Here is a 12024-nt window from a genome sequence, read left to right on the forward strand (position 1 = left end):
GGACAGAGGTAGAACAGATTATTTTTACCTGACTTTTGTAGTTTTTTAAACTTCCAAACTGGTAGAACAACAGGTAGTGGCTTTTAAGAGTGTGCTTTGAGCTGGAAGCCAGATATTTCTGCTGTTGAGTTTTTGTATCATTGTGAAGGCTTCAGTATTTTCCATTATTATGCATATAACAAATTGACTTTAAAAGTTTTAGGGACAATATTTCTCTTAGGTGCAGCTGAGTATTTTCAGTCTGGTACTACGAAAGAAGGAATGAATATTGATATTAAGTGACTGATGGAAGGTTGTACAGCTAGTCATGGTTGGTCTAGAATGGAACCACCATCCCTTGGTGTTTGCTCAGCTACTGCTACTCTGTCCTTCCTGTCACACTGTTTTTAAAGGATGTTGAGTATATTTAAAAATAAAATTACTTGAATCTACTTAAACCATAGATCACAAATTGTTCTCAAATATCCATTATCTCTTTCTTCTTTATAACAGAACTCCTCATTTTAAGTTGGCAGGTAGCCACCCATAATAAAGACTAGATATCCCAGCCTCCCATTCAGTTACATGTAACCAAAATAAACTCCACTGGGACCAGGAGAAGAAACAATGTGCACAGCTAATTGGTTGTATCCTTATGGAAAAGGCATTCCCTTTATCCTTTCTCACTCACTAGAATATTTGTTCATTTTGAACCATTTTGAAGAGGGCAAAATGCTTGAGATGGTAGAGAAAATAGAAGGAACTGGGATCCCTGATACTATGGAACTGATTTGCAAGATCTAATTTGCTTGTCTAGACTTTTATGCAAGATAGAAATAAATGCTTATCTTGTTTTAACTACTGGTTTTTAGATGTCAGTTACAGCAACTGAACACACAGTGCTATTTAATAGTTTGTAAATTTTATGCTGCAAGTTAATATTTTATAACAACCAAATTTAATACAATTAATGGATATTATGCTTGTGTAAATGTCTGGCAGCCTTGGAATTGAACTGTTACTATCATACATTTCATGAGAGGGCTTTCCATTTTCTTCAGAGTCCTTAGAATAACTTACCCAATGTAACCCCTGATGTTGCCTCGCTATCCCCCACTGTCTGTCCTGTCAGTGGGTTCTAGCCATACTGACTTATTTGCTGCTCCTAACCATCCCTCATGTGTCCAGTGCTCCTTCCCAGGGTAAATATAGCTTTGCTGTTTTGTTTTTACATCCCTGTACAGAATGTCACCATATGCAATTTTTTTTGTCTGCCTAGTAATTTGCATATGGTGTTTTCTTTCCACAATTTTAGGTTCATGTTCAATTATCTTTTCATTAAGTCTTCCTGTGACTGCTTCAATAAATTTTCTTGTTTGCCTGATACTTGTATACCCTTTAATTTTAATTTTTTCCACATCATGTATTTTTCTTCTTGCTGTTACTTCAGTGTTAATTTGCTGTTACTTCAGTGTTAATTTGCTGTTTCTTCACCTGTTCAGTTTTTTTTGCTATGCTTATAGCACACTAGCATCTACATGTCACTGGATATATAAATACCCATTGAAAGGATGCATGGATCAACAGGGTTTTAATAGATATAAAAGATATTATGGCCTATTTAAAGATGATATATTATGCTGATAACTCACTTTCTTCTCTGAAATACCTGTTAAAGGAATATGCTGTTTCATATAAAGTTAGTCTTTTTCAATGAAGTTATAATTGATAAAAATTTCACATAATAGAAAGTAAAGCTTATTCATTTACCAACATCACTGGATCTCATAGCAGATTATATTCTGAAATATGATATTTTCAATCCACATATTTCCAATGTAAAAACTTCTGTGCTAAGTCTGTCTTGAATGTAAATGAAGAATAATACTTTCTTGTAATGTCATTAACCAAAGGCTTAACTACTGTAGTGGGAGTGGATTTACCATGTTATATTTGTGTTCCAGAAATGTCTTACTTTGCTTTTGCAAATCAAATTGTATGTATCCCCTAGTTCCGAGTTCTTGGGCTAGATGAGAAATCTAGGAACAGGGATTTTTTTAGGATCCCTTTCTTCATTTGAGATCTCTAGGTTACATAGATCAGGCAGGCTAGAAGTAGGGTTGATTCCTAGTGCATGGGAGGTGGAATCAATCCATACTGCTAGGTCATTGGTTTGAACAGCAGTTCCAATTGCTGGTTTCCAACTCCATATTGGGGTCTGGAGCTCTGCCAGGGCTAGTGCTATACCTCTCAGCCACACTGTCTGCTGGCACACATCCAACCATAGATCTCATCTTTACATTGTTTCATAGTATTAAATGTCCTAGTCCATCAGCACCTATTACATTTTGCCCTAGAAAGCCTTGTTTCTACCCCTAGTATATAGTTCCCAGATTTTATCCTCTTTATTACATATAGGAAGCTATTTTTTTCCAACATAATCTATAACTCTGTTAGCTATAAAGTATCATCCTACCATCATTGATAGACTTAAGAATTGAAACTTCAACTCTAATTAGGACACAAATTTAGGCAGTTTCAAAAAACCTTTGTCAATATTGATCTCAATGTCAGAAAAAAATCATGAAAGACATTGAACTAGGCTAACAAGATTACTGGATGTTCTAGCTCGTGCAATCTTCCCAGCTATTTACCTTTTGTGTACGTTGAGCTACTTTAAAGACATATTTAGGTAGTCATTTGACTAAATAATGCAAGTAATTTTTGCCTCAGAAATGCTAGTGAAATGTGACATGTGGAATACAATGATTATTGCCCTGTAGATATTGACTAATTTTGCATCCATCTATAAATATATTTCAGAATCCCTGATTGTCTATATAGTATGTAAGAGCACTTTAAACTTATTTTGAGGGAGTTTTATTTCACTGGTTCCTTCACTCACTACTGAACTTAGTATAATCTTTGATGTGTTGATTTTATTTTTGTATAAGAATCATGATTTGTTATCTTTTTAATATTGTCTTTAATATTGGAGGTGCAATGATAATCTCTCCTTTTTATGAAGGGCCTAGGGAAAGTATATATTTTAAATGCTTGAATTGTGCATGTATTTCATTCTTTGTGCACTCAGAGTAGCCTAAAACAAAACAGAAAATAAACATTAATAACAAAGTAAGATCAGTAAAACATATTTTTTCTTTTAACTCATCATTATTCAGTCTTTTTTTAAAAAATTGTAGTTGTAGATGAACAACATACTTTTATTTCATTTGTTTATTTTTATGTGCCAGAGAAAATTAAGATTTTACAGGCATAGAAGAGAACTCCACGTGGAACATGGAAATAAGAAAAACCACAGATTTTCAAATAAGTTTCTAACCTTATTCTCTGTTCATATCCACTCTCTGTTTATCCAGACCTAAAATTTTTGTGAATTTCCAGTTTTAGGCTTTACTAAAACAAAGACTGGCAGTAATGCTGCATATAATCATGTTGTATTACAGTTAAGTTAGGCAGAAAAAATGGTCATAAGGGACTAAAATAAGAAGAACTAATATCTGAGAAAGCTACTATGAGTAGGATTCCTAACCTGAAGGCCCAGAATGGAAAATTCAAACCTAAAAAAGTATGTGTATATATGTGGAAAGAGAGAAGAAGAAGAAAGGGTGGGGGGAGATTGAGACACAAAATTGGGAGAAATAAATGTAGAAAGATATGCTTCATATAGATTTGAGCTAGAGGCTAATACTGAGAGTACAATTAGTGATAGACAATGACTACAGTCATGAACTTCATTTTCATACTAGTTAAGCAAATTGTTCAAAAACACAAAAAGTACTTTATGTGCTAGAAAAAATTGCAAAAGTTACTAAATTCAGAATTTGTGCCTATTAAGAAATATAGACATATACTAACACTTCATGTTTCAAAAGTTTGAGAAAATATAGGTTGTGAAGTATATAAATGTAATGAACAGAATGTAGAAACCAGTGATTAAATGACCTTGTGAACCAAACAAGATAACAATTGCAGCACAATCATATAACTCAAGCCCTGAAATTCCAAATTGCTTTCATTCGAGCTTCTTCAGATATTTAATATACTTACTGTCCACAAAAGGACTTCAGCTTCTGATTATCCACAAAAGCGTATTTTAACATCTACTACTAATACATCCACTCCTAATTTTAAATACTTGCTCTGTATGGATAAATCAACTTTGATAATATAACAGACAAAATATTTACAAAATTGCAAAAAATTTAAACATGAAAAGTAACACTAAAAGATTAGAATATGAAAAATAAACAAATTATTAGAAGAAAAAAAACGAAGTTTTGCACACAGGGATACCTGCTGATAAAGAATTGTAATCAGAAAGACCAAGAATTTTGTATTCTAACTGGGATTACTAGAAGTTTGAACTTGAATACAGTGTCAGATTTTACTATGATGAGGCCGCATGAAGGAGATAATACATATAAAGTTCTCATAGAATGTCTAGCACAAAGGTAAGTTAGGGCCCCAAAAATTTTAGTTATATTTACTTATTCACTTAGAGGATGGACTGATACTTTTCAGTTGTTATGCAATATTTTATATTTATATATATACAAATTGTATTACCTAATATTTTTTTAAAAATTCTAATTAGTTATATATGACAGTGAAATGCATTTGACAAGTCATGTAAATGGAGTATAATTTCTCATTTTTCTGCTTGTACATGATGTAGAATCACATGAGCTGTGTAGTCATACATGTACATAGGGTAATAATGTCAGATTCATTGCACTATCCTTCCTTCCCCCATACCCCTTCCCACCTTCACTCCCCTCTGTCTAATCCAAAGTAACTATTCTTCCATAGCCTTCCCTCTTATTGTGAAATAGCGTCCTCATATCAGAGAAAACATATGATCTTTGGTTTTTTGGTCTTGAACATCCAGCAAGCCAGTTCTAAAAGTACTGGGTTTTAACTTTAACAACTAACTTTGTACTCATCTTACTCTTTCTATTTAATTGGGGTCAGTGTTAGTACTGAGAGTCAGCCTTACATCTTGTCTATCCTATCGATGAAGGCCTATCATCTCAAATTAACTCAGGTTGTTACTTTGAAAGTCATACTTTCATAAGGTATTAACAGAAAATAGTTATAAAATTTACAAGAAAAATATAAAATGATATTAGCAAGAGTAAAACCATATGGAGTTTATATAATATATATGATCCAAGAAACATAATTTTTATAGTCCCAAACCTTTACTTCAAACATTAGTTTGAAGAAAATCAGCTTGGTGGAATGCTCTTCTAAGCCTTATAATTAAAAGATTTGTATACTTGAAAGATACGAATACCTCTAGTATACCAAGAAGCAAGTAACAGTACCACAAGCACACTGATATTCTTACACTAACCAAGTTTAGCTTTTAAAGAAAAATTCAGAATCTGTAGTGTAGTGTAAACCTCTAAAATAATAGTTGTTCTTTAACCAAAGTTGAATAAACCATAATTCCTTAAGACTAGTTTCTCTAAATAATAAAATGTAACAAACACAAGAAATTATCTTGATATATAAGAGTAGTTTAATGTTTTAAGAATTCCTTTCAACAAATAGAAAATTAAACTTTGGTTTATATTAGTATGTTAATACTGGATCTTAGGAAAAGCCTTAAATCACTTAAAATGATGCTAATTATATGTAACCAACTTACAAACTTTTTGAAATTTACTATCCAAAACCTTCTGCAGATTACATAGACATTCTACAACTTTTTACTTCACCAGAAAAAGATTTTCTTATCCAGAAACAACTTTTTACTCTAATTCTATATTTCTAAAATATATTTTCATGCCTAGAACTTTCTTATGTCTCTTTCCTAGTTGTTTATCCCTTTTCAAATTTATATTATGAAACAGTATTTATGAAATTTCTGAATTTAGACAAATTGGATTATGGAATCTTGGAGTCAAGAATACTTGATTTTATATTTAGCAGTTGGTGTTTTAGCACTATCACTTTGCAAATTAATCAGATTCTCAGCTAACAAACACATTTATGATTAATCCCATTGATGTTAAATCGATTTATACATTTTTAACTGTAAAAAACAAGATATTAGACAAGTATAATTAGCTTTATCTTCCCCTTTGAAGAAAAATCCCTAGAAGCAATGGGCAATATGTTCTACATATTTTATAGAAACCAACACTCTTTTAATTGTCTAATCTAGAAAAACTTGTAATTTTAAAGACATCTTTCCTCTCAAGTGTTTACTGAATTTAAATTGAACTTTGTTTAAATCATGTGAACTAAATGGTATTTAGATCCATTTTTCTTTTAAATTTTGATTTATGAACACTCATTTATCTATAGTCTAATTTTGATATCACATACATGATATATGGACACAGAAAACAATACACAGGTGTGCACACATACATAAAACAGAGAGGAAACAGATCTTGTAGCTTTTTATAGGAGGTCACCTCAGTTAGGAGACAATGCTACAGATGTTTATTAAAGTTTGTATTAGATTTAAACAGTTAGAAATTAAAAGCCTATCAGACTTTTATATTATGACTTCAATTTAGGGCAGGCCTGTACAGTTTGAAATGCCAGGTATAAAGTCTGACAGTCATGGTGGACACTGAAATCATGTGTTCAGGTGGCCATTTGTCTTCGAGGGCTATCAGATTTATTCCCAACATCACTATGACTGTGTCCTAATTAGGATTTTGCAAAGGAGATTTTCCAATGAATTTGAGAGCCAACCCTTGAAAAACTGAACTTTGAACAAAGACAGAGTATAAAAAGTACTTTTAAAGAAAGCCAGGTAGTAGAGTGTAAAAGTAGTCAAGGTAGCCAGGCATTTAGGTCCCACAGTGGCTTGAATTTAAAAGTGACATTTCTCCCCCACCCCCTTTAGAACTCAAACCAGTTCTCTGCAAGCCTTGTAAGTCTTGTAAGCTCTGCATTCTCTGTAAGCCTTGGAGAGATAGAGATCTAGTAGAAGCTAAGAAGTAAGGGAAGCTACTGTTCTGAGCTTGAGAGGCAAAACCTAACACATAGGGTATTGTAAAATTAGTCTCTTAAGGTGTGATCCTTCAGATGACATTTACTCTGGATACCAGTTTTAACTCCCCCAGTTTGTAATCATGCCAGGTTGAAGGCAGAAAATTATGAGACATCTCCTTTTTCCAACTGTGGTTAAGTCATTTTCCAGGCTTAGCAGCAGAGGAAAATAAGGCACTTTTTGAGCATCTAGCTCCCAGAGCTTCTAGCAGCCAGCAATTTACACCTCTCTTTTTTGAGGACAAGGCTTTCCTCTGAACAACAACAAAAAAATCCCCCCTGTTCTCAGACACCCCCCCACCCCCCACCCCCCGCTGCCAGAGGATGTAGGTTGGTGGTAAACCTGGCATAACTTGAGAATGAAGCTCCCATCTGAGAATGAGAAAACAGAACTCAGGCACCTGAGACAGAGAAAAGTCCATTTATTTTTTTAGGGAAATCCATGTGAGCGTCTGATGGCCAGCAAACCATTTTCTCACCACATGGTTCTGTCAAATCTATTGCTGACATCATTGGCAGAATGAACCAGGACCTTTTTTGTGCCTCATTCCAAAGAACCTGGTATAAAGAAAACCTGTGAGGAGACAAACTAAAGGACAGACACACACAGAGGATACAAGGAATCAGGGAAAGGTGGCAGATAAGTAATGATTATTATATGATATTTTCCATATTTTTTGAAGTTAAGACTTTATTGTTTGGCCACCTAGAGAAACCCATGAGCCATAACTTTAAATATATTTATTTAATAATTTCATTTGAATTAAATTATTTAGATCCATTTAATTCTTTAAATTTTAATTAATGAGTGATCATTTGTTTAAAAGCCAATTTACTACCAAGTATATAATATATAGATATAAGACAGGCCTGTATAATTGAATATGTCAGATATAAAAATCCCACAGGTATTATGGACACTGAAATCAAAGTTTCAGTTTAACCGGCATTTTTGTCCTTGACTCCTGTAAGACTCATCCCTAACATAACCATATTTATATCTTAGGATTTATTAAAATAAATTTTTGAATGTATTTGAGAGTTAACTCTGGAGAAATTCACCTTTGGACAAAGACAATGTAAAAACCTTTGTACTTAGATAAAACAAGACTGATAAGAAAAACATAACAACTTACATAGAATATTTAAAAACTTATATCTGTGAAATTCTTTTTTTTAATTTATATATGACAGCAGAATGAATTATAATTCTTATTACATTTATAGAGTACAATTTTTCATATCTCTGGTCGTATACAAAGTATATTCACACCAATTTGTGTCTTTATACATGTACTTTGGATAATAATGATCAGCACATTCCACCATCATTTATAATCCCGTGCCCTCTCCCTTCCCTTCCAACAACCTCTGCCCTATCTTCCTGTGAAATTCTTTAAAAAAAAAAAAAAAAATTTTTTTGAAAAAGAAAACTTGCACATTTGGAATCTTTCTACTTGTCTTTCAATGTTGCAATATTAGGGAGGGGGAAGAGCTGGTTAAGAAACTTGACTGAAAACAGGTAAAATAGCTGGCCAAACAGCTTGGATTTTAAAAAGACACCTTTTTTTCTTCTTTTGTCCAAACTGTGTGTTTTTTTTTTTTTAAATAACCCTAGTAAATCATATAGGGGCTGTAATTCACATTTAAATATAAGGCTAGGAAAGTTAGAAATCCAGCAAAAGTTAAAAAGTTGTAACCATTTTTCCTTTTATAAGACTATTCTCTTAGAGCATGGTGTTGGAGTTTATATTCTTTCTGGAGAATATTTTTTTTTTCCTTTTTCTTTTTGTTTTAAACCTACCAAATCTTGTAACAGTTTCCACATATTGTTGAATATAAGCAATGATTTGTTGTGGATTGGAAGGAGCAGAGCATGTAGCCACAGGGAGGTTTTGGACACTTGGTTATTTTTTTTTTCTTTTCCCCAAGCCAGAGTGGCCTCTTGAGGCCATGAATGAATGAACACTTGCTTATTTTTCTTTTCCCCAAACCGGGTGGCCTCTTGGGGCTATGTATAAAGCCATATCATAAAAGTATTTATTACCATGACATTAGTATCAGTGTCTGTTAATCCTGTAATTGACTGCTCATTAAAAACAAAACGTTAAGTTAGGTCTACTTTCAGTAATTGACAAACATGCTCCAATAATAGTAGAGTCAAACCTTATATTTTCCCTTTCATTTAAAAGTTGTTGCTGGGGATTAAACCCAGGCGGTTGTGCATTTAAGGAAAACACTTTACCAACTGAGCTGTTGTCCCCTGGGAAGTCTCACTTGGACGTCTTCAGTAGTAATCAAATCTACTCCAGTGCTCCCTCTAGTAGCATGAAGGGATTTGTGAAACAATGTTGAAAGGGCTTTGTTAGGAATGGGGCATATCCCATTTCCAACAGTTCAATCATATTTAGGGTAAAATTACTATTCACATTGTTTTCTAAAAAAGTACATTGCAACTCTTTAAATATAACACAAGGTAATTGCTTATGCTCTGGCTGATCAGCAAAATTCAACTCAATGGGACAAACAGCTAAACTATGAAATTCCTCTTTCCTCCACAGCTTGTCCTAAACACTTAGTTAACTTGGATTTAGTTGGGGGAGGAGCGACTGCCACAGGCTCCCCTGAAGACAAAGGTAGTAAATCACCTAGGGGAGCCAAGCACATGGGAGTGTTCCCAGCAGCAGTAGGCAGCCAGCTACACTGCAGAAGCTGCTGTGGTAGCTCTTTTAAAGAACTTGGATGTCCAGGCACAAAAAAAGAATAGTGGTCAGTTTGAGAAACTGAGGCTTTATTAATTGCATCCCTACAAAGAAACCAAGTTTGTAATACCAGTATACAAGCATGTGGCTTCTCATGAAGAGTTTCACCTATCTTCTCCCACCCAGTCTTTCAAATTTACTGACCCACTTTCTGGATAAAAGGGATAGCAAGAGCTTATCTCTGTTAGCAAGGCAGTAGGATTATTGTCACAGTATGCCCAGCCTTTGCGAAGTAGGAAAGTAGGTTCAGCCTGATGACGCATCTGCTTGTCAGAGAATTTTCCATGGCATCACTAGCTGATAAAAAGACACATATTAAAAGCTCTCTCTATATGGGCATGAACCACTCCCTTCCCCCATTACCTCCAATGTCTGGAAGAGTCTTTTCCAGGGCTGATTTTGTTGTCCCAAACTCTCTGTGGACTGGGAGGACTTGTGGGGTTTAGTGCCCCAATGTGGACATCAGCTGTAAAGAATACCTATGGAGAAAACCTGTGAAGAGACAAAGGGACAGACACACACAGGGTACAAGGAGGCAGGGAAAGGTGGCAGATAAAAGGGGAAGCAGAGAGGAGTGAAGTGAAGTAGTGAAGAAGAAGTGTCTGCTCCTCCCTCTTGCCAAGTTTATTACCTCAAAAAAGTTTACATGTTACTCATCACCATGATTATACTCTAACCTGTATTCCTTTAACCCTGAGTGCTAGCAAACTGAGATAAGGTCCAGGTTAATACAAACACAGATCCTCACACATCCAAGGGTGTTACTATAGAAACCAGGGAGTACACCCACATAGTTATCTTAGTAGCCTCCAGGAAAGTGCTGGGCTTTCCAATTGTGGGAATCAGGGTGCCAGTTAATCACCCGGGAGTTCGCTTACCAGGGGAAAACTTCCCTATTTCCACAGTCAGAATACCTACAACCTGAGAGGCATGCCTGACTTCTCCTGCCACTATAAACTTCCAAATGTGGTCACCTATGGGGGAAAAAAGACCTATGTGTGGTGTGCTTCTCTACATTGTGGGACAAAGGAATCTCCAGAGTATAATGAAGACATCTAATGGTTGTTAGATGCTTAATGCCCTTTTCCCAGAGGAGTTTACAGAAGAGGTGAATTGAAAAATGCCTCCCTTTTACAGCCAAAGAAACCCCTGGAGCACAGAAACAACAATGGGGAGAATCCCTACAGGCTTGTAAAGGCTTAATATGTGAATGAAGGGAACCCAGACATTTCTTTAGGAACAACTCCATGTAAAATGTCCCTCTCTCAATGACTAGTTTGATTGGAGAGGGGAGGATGGAACTGCTCAGGAGGAATGAGTATGGGAGTGTGCAGTTCAGCTCAAAGGGAAGTATGTGTCACGGGCTTTCCCACAGTGCCTTTTCATCAACCAGTCACCACAGGATACCCCATAAGAATGATCAGGAGAAGAGTCAGGAAGAAACCTTTTAATATCACTGGGGTGTGGCCCTGGTCAGAATCTCAAAATTGTTCCAACCCTTTATCTGTCTCCATGCATCCAAAGGCAGACAGGACTAGGGACACTGGGTACTCATGCCAGGCATGGCTCTGAGCCTGGATGGGATAGTGAGAAACAGCTTTGGCAGAACCCAACTTGCCTGGCCTGTAGGACAGGTGATTAGGAGTCGCCTATGCCATGAATCCTGTCACCCAAGTCTTGTAGAAAGACAGCTTAAACTAATTGCATTTAATTAGCTGACAAGTGCCCATTATTGTCCTCCAGGAAAAAAGAAAGGTGCACTTTTCCTAAGGAAGATGTGAGGTGCTGAGGAGCTAATCCTGGTGATCTTTCCTGCAGAGCCCCTATCTGAAATTGGTCCTAAAAATCAGGATTGGGTCCTTTTCCCCAATGTTGAAGATTAGCCACCCAAAAAACATGGAGGCAAGAGCAAAATTTTTATTTAAAGGATAGAAAAGAAAGAGAGAGAAAGAGAAAGTCCTCCAGAGAGAAGGGGTCCCAGAGCTGGTATCCAAGGGAGTGGGGTGACCTGCACCTTTTATAGATTTCAGGTTTCTTTCCTATCATGTCCTTCTCTTCCTATCCTACCTATATGGCCAAAGGGAGGGAAGGCAGCCTTCCTTGGGGTACTTCTCCCTATTTTCCATATCTTCCCAGAAGGCAGGAAAGGAGCCACCCAGGAGGCACTCACTAACACTATCTTTGCTAGGAGGAACAATTCCCTGGAGGAAGGAAAACTTGGCAACAGGCTGGAGGAGGGGAAAGT

The sequence above is a fragment of the Marmota flaviventris genome, chromosome 8, assembly GCF_047511675.1.
Source record: "Marmota flaviventris isolate mMarFla1 chromosome 8, mMarFla1.hap1, whole genome shotgun sequence".
Lineage (NCBI taxonomy): Eukaryota > Metazoa > Chordata > Mammalia > Rodentia > Sciuridae > Marmota > Marmota flaviventris.